This window comes from Lampetra planeri, chromosome 18 (assembly GCF_965212315.1).
Source record: "Lampetra planeri chromosome 18, kcLamPlan1.2.h2, whole genome shotgun sequence".
Classification (NCBI taxonomy): domain Eukaryota; kingdom Metazoa; phylum Chordata; class Hyperoartia; order Petromyzontiformes; family Petromyzontidae; genus Lampetra; species Lampetra planeri.
The window spans coordinates 13,977,054-13,989,121 of NC_136124.1; the positions used below are offsets into that span (position 1 = coordinate 13,977,054).

General features: G+C 48.9%; 1 protein-coding gene across 1 annotated transcript in view; it reads left to right on the forward strand.

Moving 5' to 3' along the window:
• LOC144723750 (uncharacterized) overlaps positions 1-12,068 on the forward strand; it is a 241,233-nt gene that overhangs the window by 121,090 nt on the left and 108,075 nt on the right. The gene's annotated exons all lie outside the window — the stretch shown is intronic.

The following is a 12,068-nucleotide window of genomic DNA, read 5'->3' on the forward strand; positions in this document are numbered from 1 at the left end:
GAAAAACGCATGCCAAAAATGTTATAAATTGATTTGCATTTTAATGAAGGAAATAAGTATTTGACCCCCTCTCAATCAGAAAGATGTATGGCACCCAGGTGTCTTTTATACAGGTAACGAGCTGAGATTAGAAGCACACTCTTAAAGGGAGTGTGCTCCTAATCTCCTGTTCACAGAAGCAATCAATCAATCAGATTCCAAACTCTCCACCATGACCAAGACAAAAGAGCTCTCCAAGGATGTCAGGGACAAGATTGTAGACCTACACAAGGCTGGAATGGGCTACAAGACCATCGCCAAGCAGCTTGGTGAGAAGGTGACAACAGGTGGTGCGATTATTTGCAAATGGAAGAAACACAAAAGAACTGTCAATCTCCCTCGGCCTGGGGCTCCATGCAAGATCTCACCTCGTGGAGTTGCAATGATCATGAGAACGGTGAGGAATCAGCCCAGAACTACACGAGAGGATCTTGTCAATGATCTCAATGCAGCTGGGACCATAGTCACCAAGAAAACAGTTGGTAACACACTACGCCGTGAAGGACTGAAATCCTGCAGCACCTGCAAGGTCCCCCTGCTCAAGAAAGCACATATACATGCCCGTCTGAAGTTTGCCAATGAACATCTGAATGATTCAGAGGACAACTGGGTGAAAATGTTGTGGTCAGATGAGACTAAAATGGAGCTCTCTGGCATCAACTCAACTCGCCGTGTTTGGAGGAGGAGGAATGCTGCCTATGACCCCAAGAACACCATCCCCACCGTCAAACATGGAGGTGGAAACATTATGCTTTGGGGGTGTTTTTCTGCTAAGGGGACAGGACAACTTTACCGCATCAAAGGGACGATGGATGGGGCGATGTACCATCAAATCTTAGGCGAGAACCTCCTTCCCTCAGCCAGGGCATTGAAAATTGGTCATGGATGGGTATTCCAGCATGACAATGACCCAAAACACACGGCCAAGGCAACAAAGGAGTGGCTCAAGAAGAAGCACATTAAGGTCCTGGAGTGGCCTAGCCAGTCTCCAGACCTTAATCCCATAGAAAATCTGTGGAGGGAGCTGAAGGTTCAAGTTGCCAAACGTCAGCCTCGGAACCTTAATGTCTTGGAGAAGATCTGCAAAGAGGAGTTGGACAAAATCCCTCCTGAGATGTGTGCAAACCTGGTGGCCAACTACAAGAAACGTCTGACCTCTGTGATTGCCAACAAAGGTTTTGCCACCAAGTACTAAGTCATGTTTTGCAGAGGGGTCAAATACTTATTTCCCTCATTAAAATGCAAATCAATTTATAAAATGTTTGACATGCGTTTTTCAGGATTTTGTTGTTGTTATTCTGTCTCTCACTGTTCAATTATACCTACCATTAAAATTATAGACTGATCATTTCTTTGTCAGTGGGCAAACGTACAAAATCAGCAGGGGATCAAATACTTTTTTCCCTCACTGTAAACACAAGCATATAAACACAAGCATATAAACACAAGTACATAAACACATGAACGCAAGCACAATAACATAAACACAAGTACAATACTCTTTGTTTCTTTCGTTAAAGTCATGTAGGTAGAAAAAAAATAGATCACTATTATTTTTTTCTAACTACTTGACTTTACCAAAAGAAGCAAAGAGTATGGATTCCTGCAGTCACGAAAGCTTCAAAACAAGTACAATAGTCATTTTTTGGGGGCCGACGTCTACCTCCCCGCTCCCCGTGAGCAGGCGGGGCGCGACGTCCACCCCCTACACTCCCCCCTCCTCCTCGTCGGCCGCCTCTCGCCGGGCCCCCGCCGATCGGGTGAGCGGCCATCCAGCGCCAGCGCCCTCTCTGAGAGACATATCTGAACGGCTGGCTTACCACCACCGAGGTTATCCCGCACAAGCCGAGCGCTAATCAACAGAAACGGATAAGCCTTAACCCAATGTGCAAAGAGGCTAATGTTAGCGGAAAAGGAACGGCGGGGATAGGACTATGGGGCACTAACGCTATTTCTACTGTGTAAACGCGCTGCGTGAAGCGCACACGCGAGCGCAAGCACGCGCAAACGACAGCGGCCATATGTGCTGCAGTACACGAGCCTCACACTCACGCTCAAATCACTCGCACCACCCCCACGCTGCAGCCCTGCACTCACGCCGGGCACATCTCTCCACGCATACGCGCCACACACAGATCACAGACGCTACGCCGAGGTTCTGCCCACACACACAGAAATCACACTACGCCGATATTCTGTACGAGAGTTTATTAATGGCGCTAATACGCATGACCCGGAGGAGGAATATTTCGTGAGGAGAGCCTAGCATAACTCAGCTACTCAAACGTCCTACCACGTACCTTTAAACTGGACATGCGGTGTCCCACGGACGCTGAGAGAGTCGGAGGGAGAAGGACGAGAGAAGACTTGCCCAATCACTGTCAGCACTCGCTGGCATCACACGGATGCTGTGAGCGGCTTGAAGAGGCAGGATGGTAGGCAAGGGAGTGGGTCGTGATGGCCCGGAGGTTGTAGACAACTGCCCCAATTGTCCCGGGGCTCCCACCTTTATACTCTCGCTGCCGCTCCGCCCATCCATTGTTCTCCCGTGCCCAGTCGTCCTAGCTTTCGGTCTTGCTCTTTATTTCTAGTCTTCGGGTCTGCTCTCTGCCTCCCAACCATTGTTCTCCCGTGCCCAGTAGTTTGAGCCTTCGTTTTTTTTACACTCTTTTCGCTCCCTTACCCATTGTTCTTTGCTCTGGGTGCCTTGCTCAGGTTGCTTTGCTCAGGGTGCCTAATATTCCACCCTCTGTCCTCCCCCCAATGTTGTGTGTAACTCATTGCAGTTAGCCCAGGGAACCGTTTCTTTTTGCGCCCATACAATTTTAACCCAATTTATGGGCACCGCAATGTAACCTGTCCTGTGGGGGTCGGCCAATCTCCTGGCACCGGGAAACCGTGGGACTCTCCCCATAGGGGCCCTTTGGATTAAAACCCGATGTGCCAGGCAACCCCCTGCCAGGACACTACGTGGGTGCGCTGCGTGCGGGTGTGTGTTTAGTGCGGGTGTGTGTTTATTGCGGGGGGCGGGAGGGAGTCACGGCGCTTGCGGATTTGCTCCGTGGTCGTGGCACCACAATTCCTCCACTTCATTATCGCTGGAGAGAGACAATGAGAGTTAGCTACGCACCTTTATCATTTAAATAACAGCGATGTCGCATTAAATCGTGTTTGACTGTTCAATCGTACCCGCAATAGTTCAACAGTTATCCACAGTCTTTCATCGTTTATTTTTGGATTAGGCCATGCAATGATCTGGCAGCATTTTTTGTCGAAAGACCTTTTTACCACTAAACATAACCAAACAAATGTTAGTGTTGAGTGTATAAGCGTTTAACACGCCCATTATGACTGTTTCAGCTCACTCACTGGTGAGTTGAGTGATTCTCACAACCAGATTCAGCTCAATTGGAGACGGGATGTTTCACTTTCAGTTGCACCAAGAAACTTCAGGACAACATCCAGGAAGTCAGAACAAAAAAGCATGTCAGGTGGAGGAGGGTCTTATGACACAAATTTGGCCAGATAATTGTGGCCTAATGCAAAAAAAACATGTTATTAATCATAATGTTGACCACGAAAACCTGCATGTGAAGTTATTTCATTAAGGTGCTATGGACGGTGAGGTGCACTTCACCCGTTAGTGAGGAGAGTCGACACCTACGACTCTCAGGAGGTCACCAGTGGAGCTGAGCTCACCCAGGCGGCCTGCTGCTCCGCGCATGCGGCCTCCTGCACTGCGCATGCGGCCTGCTGCTCCGCGCATGCGGTCTGCTGCCCCGCGCATGCGGCCTGCTGCCTGCTGCTCTGCGCATGCGGCCTGCTGCTCTGCGCATGCGGCCTGCTGCTCTGCGCATGCAGCCTGCTGCTCCGCGCATTGGGCCTGATGCTCTGCACAAGCTGTGGTGAGCAGCGGAAGCCACCGAGCTTGCCACCCTGAAGGACGCGGGGCACCCCGTTTATTGAGCAACGACGGTTCTAGAAGTGAGCTCTCGAGCAAGTTCAGTAATCATCTTTAAACACGGAGCCTCGGGTGGCGGTGATGTGGCCCCAACGGTGGGTCCTGTTCGAGTCTGTCAGGTGGTATTAGCCAGAGAATAGGCGTCATGGCATAATATTTAAAAGTTTACCTACGAATGTCTCAATTGGGATGACACATCGCGACATCACCTGCCTACTGCAGACTGTGTGAAGTGCAGTACCTTGCTTCGTGGCGATAGCCTTTCTCTGTAAGAATGGGACGGATACCAAACGTGATCATGATTGATGAACGAGTGGTGACTAAGCAGCGCTCCATCTGGCTATTTAAAAATGTCACATCTTATGACAAGGGGGTGACCAGTGTGCCACTGAGGGTGAATAGGTCGAGGGACCACTTTTACAGGAAGTCAGGAAGACGCAAACCCCCATCGTGCCTTGAACGCCTCTCATGCGATCACCACATTGCGTGTACAAGTCTCTCAGCCTTGGCCAGACCACTGGCCCAAAAGAGCTGAACGGTGTGGCTGTGTTATTGTTTAGACCACCACTTGAAAGCCTGTGGTTAAAATCCAGCGTGGGTGGGCGCCCATGTTTTTCGAACCCAGATGATGGGGGTTCTGGGCTTGGTGACTCTGACGTTGACGTGCGTGTGTGCGTAAGCGTGCGCTCACCAGCCCCCCATGAGCCACCTCTGCCTGTTTATTTTTAAGGCTGATGTTACACAGGCTTTGAGAATTTTTCCACACAGTGGGGAAAAATGGGGAAAATGCAGATTTTTTCCATTCAGGTTAAGGAACAAAAAAACCTACTACTACATTTTTTCCCCTTTTGCAGAATATATTTTTTTGTTTAATATAACTGCGGTGGCTTTTTCTGGCCAGCGCCGTCACCCCTGCCTGCAAAAGCGCGCACGGGGTTCGGTTCCAGCCACCCGGCGATTTATGATGTCTGCATGAAACGATGAACCGCAACAGCAACCGCCGCCGCTTGTGACGCGGGCGTTGAAACCCCCCGCATCCGTGTGGCATCACCTTTCACCGTGGCGGTCCGTGATGGGCGGTCATCGTGTGGTGCTTCCATTGTCACAGTCAACATCCAAAGAAACACGTGACTCATCGCATAGTCTCGATCCTCAAACGAGCCCAGGGGCAGTGCCTCGCTTCCGCTGGTGGCTCCGAGCCACTGATGACTCTCCCAGATGCTCGTGGTGGGAGCCAACAACTCCACGTTATTGTTCATGTCCCACAAAGTGGCACTCGTTTTATCATCCTAACAGGAGTCTACTTCTCGACTCCCAACTGCGAGCAGAGTGCTGCTCGGAGCATGGCTGGGGATACTAATAAATACTTAGGGTTAAAACCGGTTTATTCCTGTATACAGCAATAAACACATCGTTGTCGAAACCTTTGTAACCGAGAAACGAAGGCAGCTGCCACAGTGGTATAATAGTTAGCAGCAGCACATTGGACTTACAATCTATAGGCTCCCGATTCAATTCCATCTTCCTGTGGCAGCTGTGACAATGGGGCAGCAGTCTTGCGTGCGTGTCACGTGACCAACGCATTGCATGTGCAAGGTCTCTCAGCCTTGTCCAGGCCAAGTCAAGTTGATTTCATTTTTAACAAATCTGTGGCACCTTTCAAGGCGACATCACATCAAAAACACACAAAAATATTACAGCAAATATAATTTTAAGAAGTATTAAATCTGTACAAAAAAACCCAATCAAAAAGAACGAAACAATATTTATGTTCTTCAAATAATTCCCCACCACCATGCCCGCATTAGAGATGTTGCTGTAAGTTAATCGTTGTGGGTGAGCTTGTGTTCAGTTGTAATCTTGAATGCAGTTATGCAGGCGATGGAGCGTCTCATTGTCTCGCGGAGGTTATTCCATAGGTGTGCGGTGCTGCAAATGAGAATGACCTGCGTCTCCTACGGTCGGCGTTTGGTGGGGGTTGAGTGTTTGTGTTGAAGAGCGAGGAAGAGACCCCTTATATTCCTTATCTGCAGGAGGTTTGTGATGCTCACTGGAGCTTGGCTGTGTGCAGTGCTTTGTGTAGTAGCTCAACAAGTGCTGAACATGCGGCCAAGTTATTGTGTAGGCCACCAAATTGAAAGGGTTGAAATTGTGGCCACCCACCAATCAAGCAGGAGTGAAAGAAAACTTTTTGAATTGCTGGCCTAAACAAGAATATGACCAGACCTTCAACTCTGTTGAGCTGGTGGTCGGGACAATGCTAAGAGCTAAGAGCATTACATATGTGTAGTGACACCCGACACAGCAGTCTGTCGGGCATGAGACACAGTCTGCAAGGATTCCCTTCACTCCAAGCATGCCGAGCTCTCGCGTTTTCCCCTTATTTATCCCTCAAACCCCTTTCTGTAAGGTTCTTTGACCCACTTTTTCTCCAGCCAATCACCTTTCCTACTTTCTCGAACGGATCCCAACCGACCTCCCTATCAATCATCCTCCGTTTTCCGCTCTTTCCATTTTTGTATTTCTCCTCCAATCCCTTCAAATTCCCTGCATCGAACCAATCCCCTTTTAAACCCGATAAATACCAATCAGAGAGGCTTTGTTCTGCTTGATATTAATCGTGTCATGTGGTGGTGTACCACCACGTCAGGTGAGTATCGCTGGTAGTGATACAATCTCACATCTACCCCTCTATTTATGGCAGGAAACAGGAGGATTTCTCAAATCTGGCTGTCGCCTGATGAAGCTAGTTGTAATTACTGGCGAAACGTCGTACTCAGATTGTAAATGTTGTGAATTTGCTCTTCAACACACCGGTCTGCTGTACTAGTAACGAATTGGTATGTTCTGTTTACGTGATAAACCTTAATAATTGGCTGTGGCGGATTTAACGACACATTTACGTTTACGCTATCTAACCCAAAAAAAAAGCTATTTATGGATGACATTGGTCGCGAAAGCCTACGTGTTAAACTGACATGTAATGTGTTGGTCACATGCCATGCGACCAACACGCACTCGTGAATGCGTGCTCTCCTGTATGTGCACTCGCCGGCGCGCTCGCCCCATGTGGGATTCAACTGGGAGTCGGCGGAGAGCGAGCCGTGACTGCTAAACTACCAACACAGCCACATGCCTCCATCTGCCCACTGTTTCTGCTGTTTGTGTGCGGGCAGCCTGGCACAGTGGCGAAGCTCGCACCTCACAGCATGAAGGACCAGGGTTCGATATCTGACTTGGGTGCCAATCTACATGGAATTTTGTATTTTCTCGCCTGCTTCTGCATGGGTTTCCTCCAGGTTCTCTGGTTTCCTCCCATAGCTAAAAATAAAATATACAATATAACCGGTATTGGCAAAACCACATCCCATTGAAGTAGGATCCTCCTGAAAGGAAAGAGTAAGAGTGGATTTCCTGGGTAAATAAGTCATGGTTATTGCTATCGTTGTGCTAATCTGGGTCCTATGTATGAATTTGTATTCGCTTATTGTGTTTATATGCAAATATGAATCTCCGTGTGAATTTTTGTGTCCTCTACTGTGTGTTGTGCACATATATGATGACACGCATGTGCGTGCGTGCGCTATGTACGCATGCTTGTTGTATGCTTTGAATGTGGAAGCATTGGGTTTTGAGTTTCAGCGGTTCATGACTCAATGTGCGTTTTCTCTGTATCACATCTTGCTAAACCGCTGCCCTCACAGGGCACAACTACAATGTGATTTGGTTTGGAATCTATCCTCAGCCTCCACTAGGTCGACTCAACCTAAAGTGGCCTTTCGATTTAAAGCTTTCGTGACTGCAGGGATTCATCTCCTTGGTTCTTTCGGTAAAGTCACGTAGAAGGGAAGTCATAAAATAATAAAAATAAAACATAATAAAATAAAATAATTCTCACGACGTTTCGGCCACAACGCAAGCAGCCATCCTCAGGTGAAAACCAGGTCCGTCGAGGCGACAGAGTCTGAATGAAACAACACACGAGCTTGGAGCATATATATAAGCTGGGCGCCTTGACAAAGGAATTTGCATATCAAGAGGAATTTAGCATATTTATGGGAAATGCAGGAATGTGATTAGTACTACATATGCATGTGCATTATGCAGGATTAACAGCATCAAAGGGAGCTGCAGTTGCTGCTGCTGCTGCAGTTGCTGCTGCTGCTGCAGTTGCTGCTGCTGCTGCTGCAGTTGCTGCTGCTGCAGTTGCTGCTGCAGTTGCTGCTGCAGTTGCTGCAGTTGCTGCTGCTGCTGCAGTTGCTGCTGCTGCTGCAGTTGCTGCTGCTGCTGCAGTTGCTGCTGCTGCTGCAGTTGCTGCTGCTGCTGCAGTTGCTGCTGCTGCTGCAGTTGCTGCTGCTGCTGCAGTTGCTGCTGCTGCTGCAGTTGCTGCCTTATCCATTTTAATATAACATTATGTATTATTCTACCCACCCTAATGTGTATCACACTGCTATATATTTACTATACAATTACGACACCATACATTACTCTGCACACTGCACCATGCCAGTGAGTGGAACGCGGTCTGAAAGTCACCGTAAACGTGAACACAATCAGTTAAGCTCCTGGGAGACACAGGCAGTCTGTGATCTTGCACGATTGCTGGCTCCGCTTCTTTTGTCATGCCAGCCTTAATAGGCACTCGCAAACCATACAGCGCTTACAATCCATGAAGCTGAACGAGGGGTAGGTGGCGGTGTGTGTATGTATCTGGAGCAGCCCTCGCCAGCGCACGTCTGTTGTGTTTCTCCACGCGGTCCTTCACCTTGGTGTAAATAACACACACACACCCGCTGTAATAACGCCTTAAACGTAAAAATTGCTCAGTGGGGATAATTTGTGAGCCCGCTTTAAACGCGAGTGCAGTCACATCACAACAATTAAAGCCGCCATAATTGTATTCTCACAAACGCAACTAACAACAACAAAAACTTTCTTGAGCCCCTGGCCTCAACAATACATTACAATCCAATCAATTATTAATCATGACGGGGAGGCGTCGTGCGTGGGATTTCAATTAAGATAGTGCTGGGCGCCGCAGCGTGCGAGCGAGCGGCAGCGTCCTCTCCTGTGCCGCTACTGCCAAGCTGAGCTCTTCGGCGCTATGGGATCGGCTCATCAAGTTAGCGACCGATGAGCCCACAGTTCTCTCGCCCACCAAGCCACTTAATACAGCCCCCTAGCCCAGCTCAGCGCATTCACATTTGTAAATATAAATATATATCCGATGAGCGACAAGCGGCGAACCCGTTTTTTATCGAGAGTGAAGGAGCAGCTGCTTAGTTAGTGCCACATGAGTGGGACCGAGTGAAGTGAGCCCTTCCAGAGCCAGGAGTCCCGTGGCTTCGTCCACTGGGGTCACTGGCTGGCGTGCCGACGTGAGGTTTAGATGCCGCAAGGTGACCGCCAACAAAGGGACGCTTCCACACCACTTGCTCTGACGCTGACTGCACAGTTGGGTTGGAGCTTGTGAGAATGAATCGGATGCCATTCACCGCCAACAGAGCCTAGGTATCGCGGCGTTGGTTCGCAATACGTTATACGCTAACGTATTTTTCAATAAAATTTGTTGTTTTGACAATGAAATTGTTTTGGTGTTGCCAGTGGCTCCTGTTGAGTTGCTTCTGTGGTATGTGGTGTTCCACGGCGGTCCCCTGTTGTGACACTGTGAGGCTCCCGCCACCTGTAGGAGTTGTGGCAACGATGATTCTTCGGCTCATTGCGTCACATGTCCAGTAGTGTGGCTAGGACATGGTGAACTCTACATTCTCAATCGGTGAGATTTCACCATTGCAGCTTGAATGCGAAAAGTGCATATTTACTAAATGCAAGTAACGATCTGGTCAAATTTATGTCGTAAGACCCTCCACCACCCGACAAAGCCAAACAAATAAAAATTGCACGTGGCGGACAAAGCGCTTTAACTACGCACCAGTTCTTATTGTTTCAGCTCGCCCACTGGTGAGGCAGGAGAGCGACTTTCACAGCCACAGCTAGCGATTAGATAATGCGACGCTTCGCTTGAAACTGCATCGGGCATCTCTCGGACCCTTGGACACGAATTTAATTTTTGCCAGATCCATGTGCGATCTAACACAAAATAAACGATGAACGATAATATTGCCTGCGAAAGCAATCTACGTGTAATTATCGTTCAGACTAAATGTGGGTTTCTTAAATGACAAATAGCCCAGCGGCGATCTCGGAGTGAGATGCGGCGATCTCGGAGTGAGATGCGGCGATCTCGGAGTGAGATGCGCTGCTTGTGGACCCCCCCCCCCGTGCTGTCACGACGGCCCGAGAGGGACGGCACTACAGTGGGAGCGCCTCCGTAAGGCGCAGCTCCCAGCTTGAGACGGCACCCCCTGCCCCCTTTGATGGGGGGGGGGCTGCTCCGCGTCCTGTACGGCTTCATTGAGGCTGGGCCTCAAGCATGGCCCGGGTGGAATTAAGGGAGAAACCAAATGTGTGGGGGTGTTTGAATGTCTCACGTGAGCCCTTTGTGGCTTTGACCCAAGAGCAACGGATCCCTACGTGAAGGGCCCCACGAGGGAGTCCTGTATTTTGTGACCTCAATTCGATTCCCCTCAGGTTTAATCAGGCAGGGGGCCCCTTGAGGTGTGTTATCTCTCTCTCTGCGTTGGGGTTAACACACCAATTTGGAGGTGTGGTGGCCGAGAGGTGCATAATGGCTGTGTCAGAGCCGTTGAGCCAGCCGGTTGGATTGAACGCAGGCCTCTAACCGCCATGACATCATCATTAGACCGGTTCTTGTGCGCACTGAATTTATGGTTCCATCTCAGCCCCCATCTCAACCTGTCTTGGTTTCATTTTGTTTGTTTGCGCAATTTGGCCCAACCCAGCTCTCATGGCTCGGATCTGCTGAAGCGCAACGGGCGACTGACATGAAGCAAATCACTCTGCCCTGGTTATGGCTAACGAGGCCTACTGAAGTGGCTGCAACAGAACACGAGGCAGTGCCAACTCTTGGAGTTCTGGAGCCAATGGCCGATCTTCATCCCGGCGTGCCGTGGCTCTTGATAGCTCAATACCGATAAAACTGATAACACCAATTATAATATCGACTTAACCAGCACTTGAAACGATAGCATAGGTGCAGCAGACATGCAACCAACGTTTACATATTATGGAGTAATTCGCTTGTTAACGTCACCGTACGCGTCCACACATTATGAGCAGCATGCATCATGTGGATGCAAATGTGTTATCTCATCAGTGGCAAGTGGTATCTGAACCTGTCATGGGCCTCCTTTATATTGACTCAGTTTTAAATACATGGATGCATGCATGATGTGGTGTGTATGCATACCACAGCGCACTGGTCTGTTTTACCTGCCTTCTGGATCAAATGTGTGTGTCTGTATCAGATGAGACCAAAGTTCTGTATCGCATGAGACCAGGGTTCTGTATCGCATGAGCCCCAGGGTTCTGTATCGGCTGATGCCAGGGTTCGGTATCGGATGATACCAGGGTTTTCTATCGGGTGAGACCAGGGTTCTGTATTGGGTGAGACCAGGGTTCTATATCGGATGAGACCAGGGTTCTGTATTGGATGAGACCAGGGTTCTGTATCGGCTGATGCCAGGGTTCTGTATCGGATGATACCAGGGTTTTGTATCGGGTGAGACCAGGGTTCTGTATCGGCTGATGCCAGGGTTTTGTATCGGATGATACCAGGGTTTTGTATCGGGTGAGACCAGGGTTCTGTATCGGATGACACCAGGAGTCTATCTCGGATGAGACCAGGTTTTTGTATAAGATGAGACCAGGGTTCTGTATTGGATGAGACCAGGGTTCTGTATCGGATGTGACGAGGGTTCATTTCATGTCTCTATATGTGTTTTCTTATACATGCGTCTGTTCGTGAACCGAGTTGTTCATAAACAAAAGCGTTCGTGAACTGAGGTATCACTGTACAGTACTGTACTGTACTACTGTACTGTACAATACTGTACTTACTGTATTGTACAGTTCACCCGTTTGAGTGCTTACTGAAGTCATCTCAAGCAAGGTTAGTGTTCTCTCTTTATACATTACTATACTGTAC